We start from the raw sequence: 22,218 nt of genomic DNA, 5'->3' as shown, positions 1-22,218 counted from the left end.
GTTGGGTAAAAAAATTGATTGTTGCATCTGCAGGGCAACTTTTAGGGATCAACCAACACACACACACACACACTATTACACTTGCGAAAAAGAGGTCTCCCACTGAGAAGTCTACTGCCTTTTGTTGGATGGTCCGCATATTTCTGCATCCTAAACAAGTGTCATTCGTACGTTGGCACTGCACGTGCAATATAATCTGAGGAGGATTTCAATGTGTTATTATGGTTTTAATAATAAATGGAGCACACAAAGTTCTGCTTAGTCAAAAAATAAAAACCAGTACCATTCTTTTCACAATTTCCTGAAAATATTAACTTTGTGGCATGCACCTATGCCAAGTCACAGAATTTGGCCAAGTATGATGCAGGTCAAAGCTTACTTTGTTGACTGCCCTTAAAAGTCCCAAATGACACTCTCGGACAGGCATATAGGGCAATGGCCTAACAAGTTCTCCGTTTGTCCAGTGGAAAGCGCAAAATAGTTATCCATTCATTTATGTACAGATTTTGTTGCAACCCGGTTCTTGCAGTCCAGCATTTACTGTATGAAAAGGAATGTGAAATGACAAGTTAAGAATCATAAGAATATAGTAGAACATTATTTCAGAGATTGGTTTCTGCACATTTTTAAGCAATGAGATTGTTTGTGTGTGCAGACAAATGAACCTGAACCCGGAATTGTTAAATGTTGGAAGACAATGGAGTATGCCAGCGAAATGCTATTGAAAGCAAATACCCATTCCGTTTACTAGGCAAACACCAGTTTTGTCATATGATGTGTAGTAACGAATACATTTGTTCATCAGTAACCTTCAGGATATTTTAAGATACATCTATTATTCTGAATTTAAGTCAGAAAAGCAGAATCTGATAGTGATCGAAGAACACATGATAAATCGTCTTTCAACTGAGAAATAGTGTTGCAATTGTCTTTTTAATGTATCCATTAAGCACAATGTTTTAAAAACGCACAATTTCTCAAGTTAACCATTTGTGATTGTTTTCTATAAACGTGAATACAAATTTTAAAAAGAAATGATAATGATGGGCAACTGCAATCATCTGTTCAGGGAGCAGGATCAGGTCAGTCGTTTTTGACTGCCGCATTCACCTTTCCGCATTAAACTGTCCAACTATTAAGCAAGAAAGTTATTGAACATCTATCATTATAAACTGTTTCCCTCCCTCCCTCCCGCTCACACTGAATACACATCAGGAATGTGCATCAAACCACCTGGGCGTTATTGAACTCCCATGCACATGTAGTGCTTTCATGGGGGGGGGGGGTGGGGGCAATGGAGCCATTTACAAAATCTTGGATAAAGGTATAGCCCACACCAAGCAGCAGCCCCCAACTCCCTCATCAACCATATGCAATGTGTAGCTTTCCATCCTTGCAAATCTTGAAAATTAAAATGAGTAATTTCAATTTGCATAATTTGTGTGTACACACCATGAACAGGGTAGCAGATACAGCATGTTTGCAAGGACGCCACACTGCCTGAGGGAGGCATACATATGGAGATGGCCTCCTAAATTTGAGTTTATGTCACCACCCAGTTCCAGGTGACATCATACACAGTTGTCAATTAAAGTCGTCTGAACCACCCCCTGCCCAACACCTCCCGGGTGGAAACAATTCCAATTGCTGACTGGTGCGCTGCTCATTTCCTAAGTGTGACAGGCTAAAGCGGTGTCTGTATGACTGTCTTGCATACGGGCACTGTTTTAGCCTGCAACAATTAGGCAAGGAGCAGGGCTTGCTCCCCACAGTCCTGCCGTTTCAAAATGTCACCTCTGTGGCAGATAATGAGCCCAGGACGAAACTGAGGCATTTAGGCATCATGCCTAATGTCACTGCTTCACCATGGGCTCATTTTTAGTCATACGAGCTACTCTTAGAAACAGCAGGTCTCTGGCGAGAAAGTCCAGAGAGGGCTTTGCTCGCGGGAGCCCTGCCATCGAAAAGTAGCTTAAATGATTGCAAAAGGAGCCCAGGGCGAAGAGGAGACAGTAAGCATGATAATGCCTCCGTTTTACTCTGTGCTCCTGTCTGCCTGCCCCTCCTCCAACAGCACAAACTGCTGTGTGCACAAGAGATGTGGCCCCAGGGAGGGGAGGGGAGAAGAGAAAAAAATAATAATCTCACTCCACCTCCCTCACCTAGGATGTTGCTTCAGGCAGCCTCTGTAAGCCTCGGTCCTCAATTGCAAGCCCCAGAGGGCAGCTCCAACATGGAAGAAAAAAAAAATGTGTGCCACAGTGCTTTTAAAAGAAAGCCCGGGCTAACCAACAGAACACAAAGGGAAACCACTGTGGCCAATGGGAGCACAGCTTGCAGCAAGGAACTTGCTCTGGCCAATCACAGGAAACATTCTTTACAGATTTGCAGGCATGTGGTTGGTCAGAGCACTTCCTTGCATTTTTTTTTCTTTCTGAAAGTTGAACACGAGCGACTTCAAAGGCTCAGGCAAGCTACTGGGCGCTCGCAATCGACAGTTTGGAGACCTCTGGTCTAATTCAAGTAACAGAGGTGGGTTCTGAGGTAGGAATGTAGGAGGAATGAAGAACACTAGCCCTCCCTGCCAAAAGACTTGGGTCAAAAAGGCTGGAAAACCTAACTGAACAGCCATTGCTAAGTTTAGGAATAGTCGGTATCCACCCATCAGCTTTTACAATACAATTATTTGTTTTTTTCACTCCATCTTCCTGTAGTTTACAACACAAGTTTTCCAGCGATTTCCCGGATTGCCAGATTCCACCAGTAGCTGCTTTTCCTCCTCTGCCATTCTTTTTAAAGCCAGACTTAGTCCCTCAGCATCCAAACAGGTTTTAATTATTTCTTCAAATGTTTTGCGTCTTAATACAGTTTTTTTGGCTGCAGTTATGAAAAAGGCAAGTTAAAATGATGTGACTAGCACTACAACAGATGTTTTGCCTGAGCTGTACACTGGGTAAGTGACTCCCCTTAAGCACGATCCCATCTGTCCCCTTGGTTTTTCGCTCCTAGGCGCTTTCCCTCCCTCCTCATGCAGCTACCCACAACTTAGTCTAGCTGCACACATACTTGGACCTGGACTACCGTCCCTGAAGGCGTTCAACCCATAGCGCTTTGAGATCATACCCATGGTAAAAGGAGCTCTACAAATGCCCAATAACATAAAAGAAATCATGTAGGCCATCTATACAAGAGAGTTATAGGAGCGATGCTGTAAGAGCGATGGGTATTGTGCAGCACTCATCTGTATGTGTGAGGAAAAGGGAATGCCTCCCAGTAGGGACATCAGATATACCCACCTCCCCCAAACATCAAATAGATGAACCAAAAGAAAACAAATACATTGCTTACCTGCTGACTGGAAAAGCACTACCGCTTTGAAATCCTCCTCCCCCCCCATGTATTTCTCTTCTACTTTCATCATGAACAAAGGGTCTCTTGGTGCTTGGTACTTTTCTCCAAGACTTCACCCATAGTGTCTTCAACTAGTTTCATCTGCTCACAAATAAAACTAGAGGCAATACGTTCTTAACTGCAGAGCTCTTGTACCTAAAATGCTGCAGTCATTTTGTGTGTGTCCTTTAAAAGACACGCACCTGTTTCAGTTTCTTAAATGTAAATATCAACCTTAGAGAATCCCAGCTTGCGGACAACAACATGCCATGGGTAAATGCGCAACGGCCTGAAACACGTAGATAAGCCAAATGATTACTTCAACGGTAGGGTGTACTTATCTGAGGACGGTATGAACCTATTTGTGTGCAACATTGTTGGGGCATTACAACAGCAAGTGCACTAAAGCCATAGAGAGGCAGCCAGTAGGAGCATTTATCTCCTACTTAGCAATGTTTAGAAATCGATCAGACTGATCTGTAGAACATTCATGGCGTGGAACCAGAAAGTGAAGGAATCGCCCCACCCACGAAAAGGGGGCCTCTGTATGCTGAACGGCTAGTATGCCTTAAGGAAGTGGTCTTCAAACTGGGGGTTGGCCGTCCCCAAGAAGGAGGGCGGGGGGGGGGGGGCTCAAAGGATGCCAGGGGCCACGAAGTTCTTTAAAACAGGATTATGGTGACTGTTTTTAATAGAAAATATAAGCATTTGTGGCTTGTGTTGTGGGGGGCTGGCAAACTATTTTTACTTAAGGGGGGCTCAGCATAAAAAGGTTTGAAGACCACTACCAGAAGGGAATACAGTGACCTCCAACTTTCAAATAGCAAAACAATTAGCAGCAGTTCATTCACGCCCAGGTCACAAAACGTCTGCTACTGTGCCAGTCCTCTTGTTACACAAGGATGCTTGAAAAAAATCCAGAAAAGAAAATAGCTCCAAGCTCAAACAAGAATGAACTGGTCCCATAATTAGAGACCAAAAAAAAAAAAAAAAAAAAAAAAAAAAAAAATAGATGTCAAAATGGCTCACAATCAACATAAAAAGCATTCACCCCAGATCATCATCCACAATGATCAAAAAAATATTTTCACACTAATGACAGTGATCACAAGTAGTCCTGGCAAGCATTCAATAAATCAGTTACAATCTTCAATTAACTGCTGAGGTGCAATGGTTGGAAAAAACTAAATCGGATTGAAGGGGCAATAAAAACCCTCCGGGAACCTCATCAACCTATACATAGAATCATAAGTATAACTAGAACATGCAGTAATCTGTCTGAGTCCCTGAAACTTACATTTCTATTTATTAAATCATGTAGCCATTTCCCCAAATTGTTGAACATAAAGTAAAACATAGAACAGGACAGCACAATTCATGGAGGGAATTAGAATACTGTCCCCCATGCCCAAAGGCTGGCACAACTAGCCCTACTGTGAACTGAAAAAGGATCTCCTTGAATGTAAATCGCTTTCAGTTGCTGGACAAATAACGGATGCCACTTCGAGAGTGGTGTTCTGAGTTTGAACACCAGCCAACTAAAAAAAGTTAAAAGACAAGTGAAAGCAATGATCAGGTCACGATCAAAGCTTACAAGAAATAGAGAGGAGTGGGGGACATCTGTCCATAGTTGGTTAGAGAAGCATTTTTTCCTCCCTTTTTAACGAGAGCTTGAATTGCCAATATCTGCAACCATTCTCTGTGCACAGACACAGCAAATCTAATTTGGAGCCTTGTAAAGTACAAGCAAATTCACTGATTGTTCATTGAAGCCAAAAGCACCCTGTGCCACCAGAAGCAGGAAGGCAGGTATCAAAGAACAGATGCATCAGGGCATTTCAACCATCCCCAGCCTGAGGCTACATCTGGCGGTGTGTGCAGCGCACGCTGTACCAGGGCTCTAACAGTCTGCCACACACACTTCAAAACTTGGCCAGACTTCATAACAGACAATCAAAACTGTGCCCCCGGGCACCCTGCTTCAGAATTAAGCAATACTGAAGATGCTGCGAAAGTCACACACGCTTCTCACGTGCCAACCTTCAACAATCCTCACACAAGGGAAATCTATGCCAGCAGACATCTGTGAACCGGCATGCAGCTGTCTGCGCAAGCATAGTGCCACCGTACCCTTTATATACGATAGACATTCTTAAGCAGGCAAACTGAGTATCGCCAGGCCGTGTGACTCTTTCCTTCCCAGTAAAGCACCAAAATGGATCGCTCATACCCACTGAAGATGCGGTCATGTGTACGAGTTGTATATGCACTGTACCATACACATAGCAACGTTGCACACAAGGGCACCGCAAGCTAGTGGATAATGGACTTTAAAAAGAAAAAAAAAAGCAACCAGGGATTTTGCAAAGAAGGATTGTTTAGTACATTAAACTTCCGCCATTCATGGCAGACCGAGCATGTCTAAGTGCTCTTCCAAACTAGCAATCAAAATATGAACATAATGGTGCCAGCAAGATAGCAATTAGGTTTTCCACTTCTTAAAATAACACATTCTTTATAACAAAATAGTCACTCTATAGTAGCGGTCTTCAAAGTTTTTGACCCCGATCCCCCTGGATTGACACCACCCCCCTTACATGACTCCAACATTTTAAATCAGTTGCAAACGGTTATCATGCACTGGCGTAGAATGGTGCCCCAAATGGAGGTGTGGGTGCCAAACACTAAATTCTTTCAAAATAATTACTTGCAATAACTCAAATTAGAGGACAAATATTTGTGAACACAGCATTCCAAATGGTTTGCGACAATACAGAGGCCCCGACTAAAAGTAGCATTTGGATATTTATTCCCTACAAAGGAAAACAGCCAATATTGCTGTCCTACAGTAACATTTGACATGCAAATGAAGTAACAATTTGTTTCTTAAGTACAATTGTGAGATTACTATCAATACTGTCACTTGCAAGTTGGACAGTGGCATACTGGAGAACTAGTGTGAACGGTGGACATGTCTTTCAGCAGCCTGCCTGTCAATATTGGGTTCAGTTTTTGCAATACGCTAATGGCAGGTTTCCTTCCACCTCCAGCTTCCAGTGATATTTAGGCCTTAGGGCTGCAAGTGCTGAGAATCCAATCTCACAAAAGGTACAGAGGTGCTGAAGGGTAACAGTACATTACATTGACTGCATATTTGGATAAAGTTGAAAACTCTGCAGACACATTTAGCCAAAGATAATTTTTTTTAATTGGTTCTCTAGTACGCAGTCACTTTGAAGAGCGAGTAATTCCTCCTGAGGTGTATTGGGAGCTTCTTTTGAAAGGTCAGAGGCCTCATCCAACTGTAGGGCAAACTGACTGCGCTTCAAGCGCACTGTCAATTCTGTACTGTTATCAGAGATTGATGCAGCTGCAAATTGTGGCGTCAGGCATAGGGATACTTTTGCATTTCTCTGCTGCACCACCAAGCATTTCCCGGTTGACAGCGAGAATTGTTGGCAGAATCACTTTCTTAGCATCTGTAAAAGGCTTTTTGTTTTTGTCCAGATAGTACGCAATGTGGTAAGAGAGAAGCTTTCAAAGTATTTGCAGGTATTGAGGGCACATTTTTAACACTTTCTGCTTTTTTATGCTTTGCACTGCCGTACAAAGAAATCCATTGTCTTTTTTACTAAAATCAGCATGTTTTATTTCCGAATGCCGCCTTAATTTTGTTGGCTTCTGGCTGTCATTTGCTAATGTAGCACCACCACAAAGCACATCTTAACTTCTCCAGCAACTACGATATATATGTGGTCCAAAATGAGAGTCATCATATTTCTGGGTTTTTTGCATTTCCTTTGTCTGTTTCCACCTCTCCTTCCGCTTTTCGTTTGAGATTCCTACCATCTTTGGGCACTAAGAATCAATCCATCTCAAAAAAAGGAGCCTGAATCTGTGAAAACATTGCAAACCCCCAATTTCGTGTATATCACATCACATTTCAAGTTTTCAAAAATAAAAAATGTTCAAATGACGAACACCACTTGCAAACATTTAAAAAACGAACCATGTGAAAAGCTTGGGGGGGGGGGGGGAAGCCTCTTGCAAAAATGGCTCAGAAATACTGGTTGGATACCACATTGATACAAGTCTCAGAAGACTCCTTGTTGAGATCGTGAAGTCCTAGTTCAAATTTCTTTTTGAAGTGTGGTCTCCGACTAGTCCACAGACTGGCGCCGAAAAACACACCTGAATGCACATGGCCGATATAAACCTTCAGCACTTCTACTCAGCCAATGGTACATAAAATCCTTACCTGGGTCAAGTGCTTCGCTGGATTTTCCTTGCTGGGACACAGGTGGTTAGGTTGATACGACGGCGCTTGGAGCGATGCTGCTGCAATGAAAACGAACAGTTAGTCAAGGACGTATGGTTCTACCTGAAATGTAAAAATTAAGATCAGGTGAGCAGGAGCTAAAACCAGCTCTTGGGTGTTCGGCATTAGCTAGTAAGCAGGACCCAATGCAGGGAAACCAGGAGAGAGTACACAGTGCACTGGAAATGCAACTCCCACATGAGACGTGAACTTTCACTACACCACCCTTCCCCCCCGACCCCGCTAACTGGACATGAGAAAGGAACAGCCTCATAAGTAGGTTTGAAATCCCTGTTTGTGATTCCTAATTATACCTTTAAAATTGCCCCCACTTTCACCCACAGCAAAATACAGTAAAAAGGCATCCTTAACTTCGGCAAGTCCTCCTACAGATGTCAGGGGGTTTTTGATGGTGCCACTGCTGCTGGGGACTTTGCGGTCCTAGAAGGGATGTGTTCCTGCAATTCAAAAAGCACAATAAAAAGATATTGATTTTAGACCTACCAGATTGACCTTACCAATATTTTCACACTACACTGTCAGTCAGCACACATTCTTCCCCCGCACACGAAAGGGACCTAGGGTGCAGAGTCCTACCGGGAAATCTCCAAAGTTGCCTATAGGCCAGTCCACCCCAGCTGGCCAAGAGAATAGAGAGCAGTCAGATCACATAACTGAAAATGTGACTCTCACTGTGACACACAAAACAAACGATAGCGAGAGAAAACAGAGCATCAGTGCGTTACATTCTACCCTTTTTATTACCACATTCTATCCGTTTTATTCCCCGTCTAGAATAATTGAGAAGAACACCCTGCTATCTTACATAGAATCTGACACAGTATTGCGTAACCCACCGAGCTAACTTTAGGAAACATTGAGTAATAGCCATTTAGCCTTTACTGCAGCTCAGTGACAGCGCTGCAGTAGCAGCAGTCTGCTGCGACAGCTGTGCCAGACAAAGGGACCCTGGCTTCTCTGCAGCATATGGTGCCCCATGCAGGCGAAGGCCCGGCACCCACAGCAGAAAGATATACATGAATTCCACTTTAAATTACTTCTATGGCAGTGGTTCCTCCAAAGTACTGTTGGTAATGCAGTGATTTTTGTTATGTCAAGGGATGTATAAAGCACTCTATAGTAGATTGCTACCTCGGTAGCTCAGCAGGTTGACACACCGCTGCTGAGATGTTATATATGCAAAACATTAATTTGGCTTTTTTGCAATCCCTTATAAATAAAAAAAAAGGTGTTATATGGCCAGGGCAATGGGCTGCTTATATTTAGGGCAGAGGTGGGGTTATTTCTGCCTCTGTGGTGAAAATCAAAAGTTGGTACCCATGAACTCACAGTAACACCTACTGCTGTCGACACAACAGAAGAATTTATTTGTAATTAACCAGTTTGACAAACATGACATCTTTATAAATATCACCTGTGATAAAACAGTGGCATACAAATTACATAGTATCGGTGTGGTGCTCTGACAAAAAAGGAAGATTCACTAAAAAAAAAAATTTAAGAAAACTAGTGAATGCTAATTTCAGCAGCATTTGAGTTTGGCAATGTTTTTCCGATGAACATGTAAAATGCACATTTGAACAACAATAATGTGCCTAGCATGTAGAACAGCTAGGAACAGCGATGCCCCCCAACCCTGCCGCCCCCCTCACTACCACAGTGTTTTTCATGGCCGATTGTTTCCCGTGGGGTCCCTTTCAGGGGGGAGTAGGATATCATACAACACTGACAATGCGTTCTTTGATCCACGCTCGCTGCTTCACTCCCATGGCCCACAAGGAGTGGGTACACGGAGAAGGGCGCAGGGGACTGGTATTGCTGTGATCCGGCACTCCTGCTCGCCTCCGCTCCTCACACGGCTTGTAAGCGACTTTAATTCAACACTACAGCTAAGTCAATGCCTAGTCTGGGATGCTGATGGAAGCCCTTATTGATGTATTTGTATGTCCCGTTCATTTACTCTGGATGACAACCCTTATATAACACCCCTCTCTCAGAATCCTCCCGACCCCGCTGAGCCAAGACGTAGGTTTGTTTTGCAAATTTAAAAGGTTTATTTGAAAATTAAACAATATATATCTACCACACTTTTATAGTAAATGAATATTTGATAGCACACTTGTGAGGATAATAGTGATCGCCAATGGATAATGTTACAGTGGTACCCTCTTTTTGATGGCTTAGAAGTGATATAGAGAGGATGAAGTAGCTGAGAATGCTTTTATGGCTTCAAGGACAATGCAATGATGAATGAAATGCAGTACAGAAAATAAACTTGATATGACTTCAACAAAAGACAATGTAATCACTTTTCTTTGACAAATCACCCCCCCTCTATGCAAGGTAAAGAGATGGGAGGAAATCACACAGTTCTCAGGAATGCAATCAAATATAATTCAGTTCCCCCCTAGCAAGCTTAGAGGAAAACAGGTAGGAGTTTTAAACACAGGCAAAATCCTTTAAATGTGGTGGCAATGAAGTGAAAAATATACTCAAATTGCTTTTCATTCCCTATAGGAGGTTCAGGGTGAGTGAGAGATACTTAAATTAATTCAGGATCACTTTAGCAATGCTCAGGTTGCACACGAATTTCAGCAAGGACAAATATTTTTACACGTGGCTGAAATTAAGCAAAATGTCAAATCGCAGCAAATTTAATTGCGTGCGTCGAGCGCAATTACGGAGGCACTATAAGTAGTAGGAAGTCGGTTCTAGGCTCGTTGGAAAGCTTAGAATCTTAGCTTTAAGATGACAGTTAAAACTCGCTCCTAGCACGGTTACGGAGATACGGCCGATTTAGTAAAGGTAGTTTTTCGGATTTGAAATTTTAAAGCTCAGAATGACAGATGACAGTTTTCAGTTTTAAAAATGACAGAAAGACACGATTTTAGGAGGCAGTTCTAATAGGCTAAAATGGTTTGGATTAGATTATTTTAAACTAAGAGATTGGTTTTGGCACAGTGCTAGCTGGGTACTCACACTAGATTTTGGACAGGAATGCGACTTCGTCACCGATCGGGTCAGGATTGGCTGGACTTCTGCTAGCAGTTCTTCACAGCGATCTGGTCTCTGGTTCTCTCTGGTTCTGGATACAGCACTGCTTTCTGGATACTGCTACAGGTTCTTGCAAAAGTTCTTGGCAAAGAATTCAAACAGCTTGGCCAGCTGTTGAATAGTTTGGTTGGTTTTGAGGCCCGCCGAAGAGCATTCAGGCCTCTCTGCTACAAATTCTGGAGTTAATTTCTGGTCTCTGGAGATTGATGGATTTGAAGTCTGGATCTCTGGATGTGAAGTCTGAAGTCTCCCGGCAAAGCGTCCCGCAAGAAAGTGGAAAGTGAATGTCTCTACCTGGGTTTCAATATTCCTTTTATGTGTTTTGAAAATGGGTGTGTGCCTGGGCCTAGCTAAGCCTGCCCCTCTCACTTATCATTGGCCAAGCTTTCCTCTCTCCCTTGATTGGGGGAAAGTAATGGAGTGTCAGAGTGATGCTGTAGGTTTTATGGTCAGAGGAACCTCCCCTTGTCAAATCGCACACAAATCTATTTCTGACCCAAATACATATTTATCTATGCACCATTTTTCTAATATTATAGGTCCAGTTAACATATTTTCTGTAGCACCAAACCATCCGATCCCTGTCTTTGTACGGTGTCGTGTCCACTTATGACAGAATTCTCCCCTTTTGATACAGATAACGACCTCTAAACCTTTCCAGATTTTACACAAATGTGCCCCAAGGATATGGGTTTCGGATGAAGTGTCAGATTTTTAACATGCGTACATTTGGAGTAACAACCTTTTTTTCCGCTACTATCCCCAAGAACATACCACAGGGTCCTAACACCTCTTAAAACGTGCACAGAAAAATCGCAAGAATGATGATGTTATTTATATAATTTTGACAAGTCCGCACTGTGATTATCCATCTTTTTAAAATCATGCTCTGGCCCCAAAGGGGTGTGATTTTCCAAAGCACATGGTGGAATTTATGGTTTATCCACTTCCCCCAAGCTCAGCTTGCTTCTCACAGGCACTGCCCCTCCCAGTTTCTCCCAAGAGGAAGCCACTTTACGGCCCCCCAATATAACATTTGCTTGAGCCAGTGACAGTGCTTTGTTTAGTTTCCTGTAGTCCCCAGGTGCCACTCCCCTAATTCAATCGGAGAGGTGTCATCTTCTTTTGGCAGGGGCAGCAGGATGCAGCCAGGCCTGGGAAGAGTTGTTGAGCCAGTTCAACTCCTGTCGGGGGTAGTTGCCGGGCAGAATTCACTCTTCAGCCAGGCTTCAGCTAATGTCCCTTTAGTTCCCAGTTTTCTACATTCAAATCCAACTGCTAAGTTCAAAACTATGACATTTAAACAATTGCAACCTATGTGACACTCACAAGTAGGTCACTCATTTATTCTAAACATTTCGATTTTAGTGGCTTTAAACCCAAATTCACTTAAGCTGCTGACATCCCCAGCTATTTTTTATATATACACATTAAATAATTACTTCCTTCAAGTCATTTCAGACTATAGTTTTACATTGTATCCACCTCTTAGCAAGTCTGTCCTTGGCCTGGTTTGGGTTCATTTGTTCAGTTTTACACAAAAGTCTGGTGGTTTTAAAACGCCGGCTTTCTGATAGTGGTGAGCACCAGTATTGCATCCATTTTGACATTAAAAAAATGAATTCCCCACAGTTCTGGGTTGCTTCTGGCAATCAGCATTGCCATTCCCAATGATTTCAGGCTACTGTGTGTGTAGCCCAATGGTGGTTTTAGGCAGTGCCCTCCTGTGCTCACAACATAGGCAAAAATGGGTGGCAGCCTATTCTTCATGTTTTCCCTGTGCACTCTCTGGGGATTTCTGGCCATCATGATGTTTTCAATGGCAGTAATGCACAGTTTTATGGTAGGGCTTGGATGCATGGGTAAAAACATCCCACAGGCTCCTTCGTGGGTCCACAGGAGAGGGGAGCAGGGGGGACCGGGAAAGGTCTGAACGCTTGCTTCTTGGCACCCCCTCGACCGGTGTCATGAACCATGGACATAGCCCCTTCTGGTCGTCCTGGTCCGGATGGAGAGTGTGCTCCTTGATACTTCCAACATGGCCGTGCCCAGTGCCGTGTTCCGTACTAGCCTGTACGTCGGACATGGCACGTTCTGTAAATGGGGCATGCCTCCACGCGTCTCAACGCTATCTCTAGCTAGTGTCTCGACATGTGTGTGCTGCTCGGCGTTACCCTTCCAAGTTCCTGGCCAACTCCCTTATTCTTTCTTCCCTTTTCCCCTGTTTCCAGTATCTCTTACCTTTCTTCGATCCTCTTCCTGGATGTCCTGGAATACGCGACTTCCTGGAACTTTGAATGCTCGCGCTGGAGTCAGACTCGACTCGCGCGCACTTATACAAGTCCCGGTCCGGCCGGGAGAAGGAGTCCTCTGCAGAATGCCACAAGAAGAGAACTCAGGTGAGCCGGGGGGAAACCTCTGACATATTGAGACGCCAAACAATCAACACTGATACCGCTATGGAGAAAGCGGTCCAGGACCTCATGCGCGGCATGCAGGAGCTAACAACCGAGGTACAGAACTTAAAGGCAGAGAACGCAGCCTTGAAACAATTAGTGCTGTCACGTGACTCTGCCAATAAGGAAAGCGTGATACTGGGTGGAGTGGTAGACAAATACGATGGCTCGCCAAAATCCTTACGTGGATTTCTGGATTCCTGCTTGGTGCATTTTACATTCAAGCCCTATTATTTTTCAACTTCCAGGGCCAAGGTGGGCATCATAATCTCCCACCTTACAGGGAATGCGCTATCTTGGGCCACTCCCCTAGTGAACTCTGGAGACGTCCTCCTGGACGATTATGATGCATTTATCCAGGCGCTCAAGTCTATGTTTGACCGCCCCGAACAAGTGTTCAGCGCCCAGGAACGCCTACTTGATTTTCGGCAAGGATCCCAGGATATGCGAACGTTCGTTACCAGATTCAAACAGCTGGTAAAGGAGGCTGATTGGGGCCCTGAAGCGAGTTTCACCTTATTTCGCAGGGGTCTAAATGACGATATCAAGGATGAATTAGCCAGAGTGGCTCGCCCCAGTTTGTTTCAGGCTTTGGTAGATCTAGCCTTACAAATAAGACTTTCGTATCCAGGAAAGAAGGGCTGAAAGGAAAAAGGCTAAGACTGCCTTTCAACGAATCCCTCCGGAGTCGGCTGTGAAATCCGATCCTGTCTCAACCCCTGATAACGACTCCGAACCAATGCAAATAGGCGCCTTTCGTGGGCCAATTACTCCACAAGAAAGGATGAGAAGAATCACACTGGCCTCTGTGTGTATTGTGCCTCAGACAAGCATCCCGTTAGAGAATGTCCTTCAGCCCCTCCACGGCATTCGGGAAACGCCAGCTCCCGGTCCTAGATGGAGCAAGGTTTCGGGACAAAGATGTCTGCTCCACATCAATCACATCCTTGAACTCTCCTGGACAGAATAACCTGGTGGTGCTACAGGCCTTTCTATTGCCCTCCAAGCACAAGACCTATCCCATACTGGCCCTGGTGGACTGTGGAGCTATGGGAATTTTCATTGATCAAGAGTGGGTTATCAGACATAAAATACCATATGAGTCACGGAACATTAAACAGCCGGTAGAAGCAATTGATGAGAGACCTCTCTTCAGGACCCATAACCCTACAGACAAAAGAGGTCCGTCTCTCCATAAACCACCACCAAGAGCAGATTACATTCGACATCATCAAATCAGCCAATTACCCTATGGTTCTGGGTATGTCCTGGCTTCAAAGACATAATCCGTACATTAATTGGACAGCAGGGTCATCGTGTCTGGGCTCTGAGTTTTGTATGTCCCACTGTTTATCCCTGGATCTCTCCTTAACACCAGCTATTGAACATTCAGGAGAGAAAAAAACCTCACTCATGGTTTCCAACATTGTACAAGTCCCAGAGGTCTACCAAGGACATACTGATGTCTTTTCGACTGCCATAGTCCAGGCTTTACCCCCTCACAGACCCGAAGATTGTGCCATTGAGACAGATCCCTCGGCAGTAATTCCCTTTGGCAGAATGTTTATCCTTTCAGAACCTGAGAAAAAGGCCCTCCGAGAATACCCGGACATCAATTTGGAAAATGGCACCATAAGACCCTCAAAATCTCCAGCGGGTGCCTCATTGTTCTTCGTTCCTAAGAAGGATTCCAAGGAACTCAGACCCTGCCTCGACTACCGTGGTCTAAATCAATGCACCCTCAAAGATCGGTACCCTCTGCCTCCGATTTCAGATATCCTGGAAGCTGTCAGAGGCGCCGTAATATTCACGAAGTTGGACCTCCGGGGTGCCTATCACTTAATCCGTATCCGGGAAGGGGACGAATGGAAGACCGCCTTTAGAACGCCCTTTGGTCACTTTGAATATCTAGTCATGCCCTTTGGATTAGCTAATGCCCCTGCAGTTTTTCAACGTTTCATGGATAGGGTGTTTTCTGACATGCTTTTTGTCTTTGTCATTGTCTATCTAGACGACATTTTGATTTATTCCAAGGATCCCTTGAAACATGAAGAACATTTCATGGCGGTACTACAACGGCTCCGTGAAAACAAGATCTTGGTCAAATCTGAGAAATGTGTTTCACGTGACTTCAGTTCATAACCTTGGATTCATCCTCAACCCAGAAGGAGTTGGAATGGACCCTTCAAAGGTAAAGGCCATACTGGCCTGGCCTGCTCCTACATCGGTGAAACAGGTTCAGTCTTTCTTGGGACTTGCTAACTTTTATCGAAAGTTCATTCCTACCTTTTCTGAGCTCGTCCAACCAATCGTTGCTCTGCTGAAGAAGGATGTTCCCTTCATCTGGTCTTCCTCGCAAGAGAAGGCTTTTCAACGCTTGAAGACAAGATTCACGCAAGCCCCCGTCCTGGCTCAGCCTGACTTAGATCGCCCTTTCATAGTGGAAACGGATGCCTCCAACCATGCCATAGGAGCAGTCTTGAAACAGGTGCTTGAGGACAAGATGGACTACCCAGTGGCTTACCTCTCTAGAACCCTAACAACCAGCAAAACCCATTACTCCGTCCTGGAAAAGGAGCTGTTGGCAATCCGCCAAGCCTTCACAGAATGGCGACATTTACTCCTGGGTGCTAGATATCCAGTCCAGGTCCGTACGGACCATCGAAATCTACAAATTCTCCAATCTATGGAGTGCAGGAACAGTCGTCAGGCGCGTTGGGCCTACTTCTTCGCCCAGTACCAATTCCAAGTCACTCATGTACCTGGATCACAAAACGTGATTGCGGACGCCTTGTCCCGACGTCCTGACTATTTAACCACTGAAGATAGGACCCATCCTACAATGTTTCCCAACACAATCTTTATAGCTCAAGCGATCAACCTCTTGGAAGAGATTTGAGCCAAAACCCAGTCCTCTGACCTCTGGAAGGACGTCTCTAGGAAGAATCCCTGGAACTTAAGAATCAAGGAAGGATACTTTTTCCAAGGACAATGCCTTGGTCATTCCCACACCGAAACTTCAACATAAAATAATAACTCTCTGCCATGATACTTTTCATTCTGGACATCGTGGTGTAACCAACACGCTCCGTCTTATACAAAGACAGTTTTGGTGGCCGGAAATGTACAGGTACAAGAGTACATCAAGACCTGTACTGTCTGCAGTCAGAATAAGCACGACAATAAGAGACCGGCGGGCCTTCTATTGCAACCTACACTGCCAACAAGACCATGGGAATGTATAGCTACAGACTTCATCGTGGAATTACCACCTTCCCGGGGTTACACGACCATCATGGTAACCATAGACTTGTTTATTCATATGGCACATTTCACGCCTCTCTATAAACTTCCTTCCTCTTCAGAGCTCGCAGGAATTTTCCTAGCACACATTTTCCGTCTTCATGGACTCCCTTCCAAGATCATATCGGACCGAGGACCGCAATATATTTCACAATTCTGGAAACATCTCTGTCGTGTTCTAGGGATTCAACGCGCTCTTTCATCTGGATATCACCCACAGACCAACGGGGACACAGAACATGTTAATCAAACCCTGGAGCAATATCTTTGTTGTTTTCGCAACCAAGGTACAGGATGATTGATCCCTCCTTATACCCTTGGCCGAATTTGCCTATAACAATTCAGATCACTCAGCGATCAACGTTAGCCCCTTCTATTGCAGTCAAGGTTTTCATCCCTCCGCGTTACCTTCAGTTCTACCACATCCAACTCCAGTACCTTCACTTGATTCCTGGATTGAAACTCTCCTCAACGTCCACAAGGAAGCCAAGGAACAATTGGGAAAGGCCCAGATGCACTAAGCGATATGCTGATTCCAAAAGAAGACCAGCACCCTCCTATTCTATTGGTGACCAGGTCTGGTTGTCCTCGAAACTATTACCACAACATCTACGCCCTAACAAGTTAGCCCCCCAATATTATGGTCCATTTTCCATAAAAGAAATCATCAATCCTGTTTCTTATCGGCTCAAGCTACCAGACTCCTGGAAGAGAATACATCCAGTTTTTCACACTTCTCTACTCAAACCCTACCTCCACTCCACCCGGAAAACCGGCAGACCCAGTCCTGTGATTGTGGACAATCAGCTGGAATATGAAGTATCCAGAATATGTGACTCCAGGTACAAACGGGGTCGGCTTCAATACCTGGTGAAGTAGAAAGGCTATCCTCCTAGCAAGAGAACATGGGAACCACTATCCAACCTAAACACCCCTCGATTGCTGAGAAGATTCCATCTCGTACACCCTGGAAAGCCTGGTGGGACGGGGTTTCGGAGGAGGCATGCTGTCATGAACCATGGACATAGCCCCTTCTGGTCTTCCTGGTCCAGACAGAGAGTGTGCTCCTTGATACTTCCAACATGGCCGTGCCCAGTGCTAGCCTGTACGTCGGACACGCACGTTCTATAAATGGGCCGCGCCTCCGCGCGTCTCAACGCTATCTCTAACTAGTGTCTCGACGTGTGTGTGCTGCTCGGCGTTACCCTTCCAGGTTCCTGGCCAACTCCCTTATTCTTTCTTCCCTTTCCCCCCCCGTTTCCATTATCTCTTACCTTTCTTCGATCCTCTTCCTGGACGTCCTGGAATACGCGACTTCCTGGAACTTTGAACGCTCGCGCTGGAGTCAGACTCGACTCACGCGCACTTACACAAGTCCCGGTCCGGCCGGGAGAAGGAGTCCTCCACGGAACGCCACAAGAAGAGAACTCAGAAGTGCCGGGGGGAAACCTTTGACAACTGGTGGAATTCAAATACAGGAAAGCATGCATCCAGGCTGTGTTTATTTCCTGCTTCCTGGCCACAGCCCCATCCAAAAAAATAAAAAGAAAATTAAAGAAAACCTAAAAAAATGTTTTCCCTTTTCCCACTGTCCAGGATTATTCACCGCCCCAGATTGAACAATCTCTGCTTTACAGTACGGCTAGTTAAAGCAAAATACTTAATTGTTATGTTACTGGCAAGACTAGGTAGGAGTCTGCATTTTCTCTGTATGCTAGCATAGTATACATGAACATGCAAGCATCTAGTCAGGGAGACAACACAGGGAAATGAAGTAACTATGTTCTATACAGACAGGCAGGCAGCGGACGAAAAGGGGGCGGGGGGAGGGACGTGACAAAAAAAAGAGAGACTTCGGCCGGTATAGTTCAATGCACTGCATGGCGAAAGTTAAGCACATCTCTCTGCAATGTTGAAATCAGAATTGCTCACCTCGTAAAGGAAGTAAAGTTACAGAAACCATGGCAAGGGAACTTCATGCCGTAGCGCTCCTGCCCCCCACTGTCACAGACCTGTTTTTCATCCAGAGTCCCAAAAACCCAGAGAAAATTGTAAAAACCTGGAGTTTCCAGGGAAAACCCAGAGGTTAGGCAGGTGTGATCCAAGCCTGCATGAGCCTGTACAGCAGTTAATATTAAAGGATATTTATACCGCACGCCATCACCACCGGAGTGGTCCCCTGGCGGATCTGGAAAAAAAGGGGGTCGGTTGGGATACATTAGTAGGACAAAGTTTGGAGAAAGAGCAAGGGAGCTGTGAAGTGCTTGTGGCAGCTTCAGTTCGGTTAACACCGTTCACTGAGCTTTTGGTGTGGTATCCGGTCGGTATCTGTCGTGTAAGGCCAGCCCCATTTCATGGCCCGAGGAGCATGCTTAACAGCTCAGGAGGGGGGGCGCAGTAAGGGGCCCACCCAGAAAGCTGACTCTGATCTGCCCGCACAAAAGATTGAGCAGCCTGATGTGCCAGTGAGCGCTCCTCTGCAATGTGCGGCTTGCTGCTCTCAGCCAACTTTTGGATGACTGCGATGCGTTGGAATATGCAAAGGAATGCATATTCCAAACGCAGCATGTGAGATGCTCTGGAGCCACACAGCCTTTCAAGTGGGGCAATTTATAAGTGATGGCTCATTTAACAATCCATTGTTTGTATACAGTATGTGCTTAAAATGTCAGTGTCAAGAACTGGACATGGGCCATTTTTATTCACAAGGCCAGCACAAGTATCGGTTAGCTGATCAAACCTATCCAAAAGAGAACTAACATTTGACAAACCAAACTTTGAAACTTTTGTTTTTTGTATATTACTTTTTAGTTACATACGGCGCATCCCTGGGAAGGTTAACTAGTTTTCTTGCTTACGTATTCTAGTGGCCGCTTTGGGACACGGACTAAATGCATCCTCTCAGTATCAAATGTCTTAATTGTCTAAGCAAGCCAACCACTACCTAGTGCGCACACCAGATGGCAACTCAATGTCACTTGGCACTTTGATTAGGAAAGTGGAGTTCACTGTGCGTCACCATGCAGACAGTAGTCCACGGCAAATCAATACAGTGATGTGTGCAGCAATGATTTGTGTGCTGCACAAGTCGCCACCTTGTTGGTTAATGGCGTTTGTGTGGTCCTCCCTTATGTAATAGCACAGTTATCCGTTTTTGTTTGACATGGCCAATGTCCATACAAGAGCACATGGAATGTTGTGTATGTGACTATGACAAGCATGACATACTGTGCTCACACTTAACACAATCAAAGAAGTTTCCTCAAATTGTAAATCCACTAGGCCAAAAGTCCGTTCTACACTGCCACACCATGATTTTCACTAGATGCAGGCCAGCACTAATAAGAGATGCTAATGCCAGCTATGTTAGATAAAGCATGGGCCTGCTCTTTGTTGCCAAAATAACTCCCCACCCTCCCCAAAGCCCCGCGCAATGGGGAGGATGTAGTGGCTGAGGAACTGTAGGCACTATAACACGCATCAGAAGCCAGTGTTTAAAACGCTTCATTAGCTGAATACTGGTCAGGCTAAGGTTTGAAGGAGGTACAATCCTTTCTGTGCATGGTTTATTGGGTCTCTCTTGTGCGGTAGCCTGCTCCGTTTGTAGATAGAATGCCCTAAAGATGTTTCTGTATTGGGTTTGGGCCTGCCCACACTGAGACACAGCCCTTCCTCCTCTAAAGTTTTTCAGAAACAAAGATGCAAAAGAGCCCTTGTACCCCATTTGTGTGGCTGATGTTGAAGCCATGTTATACTCGCATCGAAAAACGCAAGTTGTCCAAATGCGCATGTATGGTTCATGGTTACAAACATTTTAATCTTAGGGTGAGTATTGTGAACTGTTATTGGAGCACCAAGCCATGCATAGGTTATGCATTTAGAGACACACATACAATCCTTTTATCACAAACTTACGTAGAGATCTCTGATCACTGTTATAGTCCTGAAATGCTCTGTGATTTAATGAAAAGTATACAGGAATCCTCATTGGTGCCATTTGTCCCCTTTCCCACCCTTATAGATGTATTTTGAAAGAGTACAATAAGAGTGTACCAGACTGTCCATCTTGAAATGATAAACCATCAGAAAATAATTCATATGATTAGTCTAGTATTGCCCCTTGTGAAATACAAGTGAGGTGGTATGAACAGAACACCTGCAACACAGGGCCAGGTCAGTGGGCCCTCAGACCCCGATAGGCCGTTCACAACGCAGTGTGAAAGTACGGACAGTTTGAAACTGCATTCAGGCAAGGCCTTCCCTAAGAGCAGGTGACAAAAAAACATTTACTTGGGCAGCAACAGCTGTGTTTTCACATTAGAATGCTTCTGTAAAGTACTTGAAGCACAATGTAATGAAATCCGTTTCATTTATATAGCAATCATTTATTCATATTGAGGAGGGGTTTTGTCACAGGACAGAGGTGTAGTTTGGGATCAACATGTGCCAGTCTGTGTGTGGGGTGGGGGGCACACAAGTTGGCAAGAAACTGCCCTGTGTAAGGCTATGTGTTAGGGTTACCAGATTTTCAAAACAAAAACCGGGATGCCCAACAACATAAAAGAGGGACTAACCCATCGCAGCCCACCAATTACTGCCCCTCCCCCACAACCACCCTGCAACCATATTTCCAGCACTTTTCTATCAACTGTATATAATTTCATTTGTGCAGTTTTGTCTGCGAATCATGGCATGTTAATTCAAAACGAGCGTTAGCTCTAATTGATATTACATGGCTTGCTGTACAATAATTTCCAAGCCAGTCTCTGTGGCACAGTCAGTAAGTGTTCTGACTTGTACTTGAGATGTTGGAGGTTTGAGCCAAACCTCCAACTTCAAAATTCGGTAAGAGTCGTGAAATATAATTATGGTTTTAATTACTGTAGCCCCCCAAAACATGCAAACCCCGGACAGGGTTTGGAGGGTTATTTCCCCGGACTGTCCCGGGAAAGCCAGGACGTCTGGTCACCCTACTATGTGTGGTTTGTTTGTTGTTGCAGTGTAGTGAAGTGTGTGCGGTTTGCTCTGGTTTTAGAAATACATGGTTGTGTTTAGTTGGGGTTTGAGCGGCGTATGCAGAAGGGTGAGGTTTAAGTAGGATTAAAAAAGAACCAAACATGCGGCTGTGGTTAAAATAGGAACGACATGGGGCTTAATTTCCAACTGGGCGAGTTCATTGCTGTTCAAACAGTGAAAGCCGTGTTGCGCAGATAAGAGTGAAGAAAAATGGCTGTACTGTTTTCTAGAAAGCACGTGAATACAGCAAAGAGCCACTGCCATCTGGAGGTGGAAAACATGCAAGTACGCAAGCAATAAATCCGACTTGCTGGCAACCCAGTTTGCAAAAAACATCTGCCCTGAAATTCCCTCGGCGTGCGCTGCACGGCCATAAATCACTTCTGTTTAAGGGAGGGGTGGGGTTACTACTTACTAGCCAAGAAGACACACAAGTGCATGCTATTGCTGCAATCGAAATCAAAATAGGAAAACCAAACCCACCGGCACCTAAATATGCCTGGCGCTTAGAAACACTTCCGAGTCCTATAAACGCCTTATCAATACACAAGAAATAAATAAATACCGGCGCGTTGACTGCATGGAGTCCTCCATGATGCTCTTCCCTAAGCACGCCGCAGACGTCCTACGTGGAAAACGTTCCCATGTCATGACGCCTTA

At 44.7% G+C, this 22,218-nt stretch overlaps 1 protein-coding gene and 1 long non-coding RNA gene across 4 annotated transcripts in view; one reads left to right on the top strand and one right to left on the bottom strand.

Annotated features, from left to right (window-relative positions):
* Nucleotides 1-22,218, top strand: part of AGPAT1 (1-acylglycerol-3-phosphate O-acyltransferase 1) — a 485,786-nt gene that overhangs the window by 30,362 nt on the left and 433,206 nt on the right. The window lies entirely within an intron of this gene.
* Nucleotides 213-22,201, bottom strand: LOC138521819 (uncharacterized). Of its 2 annotated transcripts, XR_011283134.1 has the most exons (4): nucleotides 22,124-22,201; nucleotides 8,023-8,166; nucleotides 7,649-7,728; nucleotides 213-540 (listed from the first exon to the last, which is right to left on the bottom strand). It is a non-coding gene; the product is annotated as an uncharacterized lncRNA (long non-coding RNA). The 2 variants fall into 2 exon arrangements; XR_011283133.1 differs by having other exon boundaries at nucleotides 7,649-8,166.

Source organism: Ambystoma mexicanum, chromosome 13, assembly GCF_040938575.1.
Source record: "Ambystoma mexicanum isolate Mex_15411 chromosome 13, UKY_AmexF1_1, whole genome shotgun sequence".
NCBI classification, from domain to species: Eukaryota; Metazoa; Chordata; class Amphibia; order Caudata; family Ambystomatidae; genus Ambystoma; species Ambystoma mexicanum.
Note: the sequence above shows the minus strand (reverse complement) of the source record. Positions and strands in the feature narration are given on the sequence as shown.